Source organism: Silene latifolia, chromosome 11, assembly GCF_048544455.1.
Source record: "Silene latifolia isolate original U9 population chromosome 11, ASM4854445v1, whole genome shotgun sequence".
Lineage (NCBI taxonomy): Eukaryota > Viridiplantae > Streptophyta > Magnoliopsida > Caryophyllales > Caryophyllaceae > Silene > Silene latifolia.
This window is the reverse complement of record NC_133536.1, coordinates 73881133-73884416: the sequence shown is the minus strand read 5'-3', so window position 1 is coordinate 73884416 and position 3284 is coordinate 73881133. Positions and strand designations below refer to the sequence as shown.

The 3284-nt window shown below is 41.6% G+C and overlaps 1 non-coding gene across 1 annotated transcript; it reads right to left on the bottom strand.

The window, feature by feature from the left end:
• Window positions 1-2966: 2966 nt before the first annotated feature.
• Window positions 2967-3073, bottom strand: LOC141615442 (small nucleolar RNA R71). The gene has a single exon (XR_012529863.1). It is a non-coding gene; the product is annotated as a small nucleolar RNA R71 (small nucleolar RNA).
• Window positions 3074-3284: the final 211 nt, after the last annotated feature.

Sequence of the window (3284 nt, the reverse complement as noted above, 5' to 3'; positions counted from 1 at the left end):
TCGTCAACCCCGTCGTGTCGGTGTACTCAAGGGTCTCGGGGTACTCTGGGGGCTCGATGCCCGCCGCCTCGACCTCCTGCAAGATCAGATGATTTCCGTTAACCGATGATCTTTCATCACATGCTCAAACAATCAAAAATGAAAGAGGGTAAAGCACTTACCACAGCCGGCCAGTACGCCAACCTCCCGTAGAGAAACGTCGAGAAGTCCTCACCAGGAAGAAGGAGGGCGTCACCGCCGACGCCAGCCAAGTCAGCCTCCCTCTCAGCCTCAGAAGGCTCCATAAACATCGTCCGAGGAGGATCGATGGGAACCGTCAAGACGTCCCGAGAGCACTGACGAGCCAAGCGCTCGCCCAAGTACCACACCGGACCCATCGACGTCCTCAGCAACTGTCGGCTCGAGCTCCTAGGCCGAAGGACCTCAACCACGAAAGGAGGAGCGCCAGCGTACTCCTCCCAAGGCCTAGACACCCACTAGAAAAGCAAACGAAGGGTCATTCTGATGTGACCATAATTGGCGCATATTTAGCCCCCGAATTACCATTGTTTCCATGCTTTTTAGTGCCTATTTGGGTCATTTCTTATCTTTAGTTCTTTGTTTTGCATATTCTTTGAGATTTTGATCCCTTGGTAGGAAAGGAGTAAGAATCTTGCATTTTCGTGGCAAAACGAGGCTAAATTGATTGTATTCAATGACCAAGCATCAAGGAGAGACAAGACTAGAAGGCCTTTGTACATATCATAGTAGAAGAACAATGTTGAGAAAAGGATCCTTGAGTCCCCGAGGAAATCCCCAAGGAATTTATGAAGAAAAGGGAAGAAAAGAAGAAGAATTGAAGCTGACCAACAATCCGAACGGATTGTACCAAATCCGTCCGTCCAGCCCAATCCGAGCGTCCCACCTTGGAATCCGCTCGGATTCCCCCAGCACAATCCGAGCGTCCCTCTCCTGAATCCGCTCGGATTCCTCAGCCCAGATCCGGCCGTCCCGACTCTGATCCGCACGGATTTCAGTACAGCAAGATTTTCATTCTTCAAGCTACGAAAAGAGAAGCCCTTCTCTCAGAAAATACCGGATTCTCCTTGCTCAACTTAAAAAGTGTAATTACTAGTTTAGCCCTTAGTTAACCCTAATGCATCCTCCCTAATTTTCACTATAAATACCCCATTAGGCTAATTAGAGGAGCATGTTCTTCTTATCAATAATTAGTGTAGTTAATATCAATCAAATCTCTCTTTAATATTGTAATCAAGTATTAATCAAGTTTTAATCCAAGTTTTAGTTCTTTAATCTCTCTCTTGTTCATCCTTTATTTTGGGTAATTGAAGATTATTTGGGTTATTATTGGGAGATTGACAACCTCTCAATCTAGGATTCAAGTACTTCTATTATTCTTGCTTTATTATTGGAATCATTAGTAGGTATAATCTCTTAATCCCTTTTTAATTATTGTTAATTACTTTCATTTATTCATCATGTTTCATTATGTTAGTATGATTGACAACCTTTCTAGCATGATCAATATGATAATGAGTGAGTAGTCTCTTAGCTAGGGTTTAATGGGTGATTAGGGAAACCAACATGGGGAATGATTCATGCTTAAATCAATATGCTTTCATATCTTATTTGCTTGCTTGTTTTGATCTTAATACATGCACATGTTATATTTGATGAAATGCTAAGCCTATGAATCCTTGCATTTAATATCATCTTCTATCCTTTCAACTTGACTTGTAAGACATAACCCAACTCGAGTCTTGTTAGACCATGCATGTGTTGAGTAGGAAAGATTAAGTCGACTTGTAGGTGTTGTACAATCTAATCGATTCGGCTCCGGGACCCAAACTTTCCTAGGATTGTAAGATATAACCCAACTCAATCCATCACAACAATAATTGCTTGCTTATAATTTGAAAACATGTTTGTATGATCATATCCCATGATTCCCCTATGAACCCATGACACCCTAGTGCTTTTAATCAATTGTTTACACCCCTTATTTTATTCATCTTGCTAGTTTATTTTCATTGTTATTTTAGTTTAGTAACCTTCTACATCAACCCAATTTGTGACACCCCCTAGACACTACTAGTTACAATAGAATTCTCATTTCAATACCCGTCCCTTGGGATCCGACCTTTACTTGCCTCTTTACTAATTGTAGAGTTGTTTGTGGAGTATAAATTGTGTTTTGTATCGATCATTGACCAACGACCACATATGCTTAATTGTGAACACGAAATGGCCTCGATCAAAAATGGCGCCGTTGCCGGGGACGGTGTTTAATTGATTTAAGATTTCTTTTATTGTTATTAGTTGTGTCTTTTTCACCTTGGGGAAGTAAAACTCCTCAAGGTTCGTTCTAATTGTTTTTGAGTTGTTTGATATTTTGCATGTCTAGAAGGTTACAAAGAGATTTGTTACCTTTTGACCGTGAAATCGAAAGAACCTTGACGAATAATAGGAGACTTGTTAGGAGGAATTTGGGAGGTGTTGGTGAAGTTGTTCAACCCACTAGTGAGTTTGTCAATCCTTTTGCAATAGAAGGAGAAGAAAACCCATTAAACAATACCACACAAAATCCACCTACAATGCCTAAATTCTCGTCACACTCTATACCCACCGAGGAGGATCTACCAAATGGTACTCCTACCCCGCAACATCTCACCGGTAATTTTATTGCCAAGTCCGCCTTCATCCAACTAGTTGAGAGGAGCCAATTCGGGGGAATGCCTAGTGAGGACCCTCATTCTCATATGGAAACCTTTTGCGATTATTGTGAAGCTATCTCTCAAACGGGCGTGACTCAAGACCAAATAAGATGGGTCTTATTTCCTTTTTCGTTAATCGGCACCGCAAAGCAATGGTTGAAGGGCCTTGATAAGGCCACCCTTGGAATAGATTCTTGGAAGAAGCTAGCTCTAGCCTTCTACAAAAAATTCTACCCACCGGAAAAGACTAACATGCTAAGAGCTCAAATTACGGGTTTTAAGCAAAGGGATGAAGAATCTTTGTATGAATCTTGGGAGCGGTTCAAAGGTATTTGTCGCTCATGTCCTCACCATGGACTTAGCGAATGGTTTATATGAAGATTCAAGGAACATTCTCAATATGGGATCAAATGGAATGTTCACCGAAGTTGATGACAATCAAACATGGAACAAGATTGAGGAAATGGCGGTCCATAATTCACAATATAGTAGGCCTCGCAAGGCTACTAGAGGAGGAAAGTATGAAGTGGACTCCGTTACTCAATTGGGTGCTCAACTTAGTGCTCACAT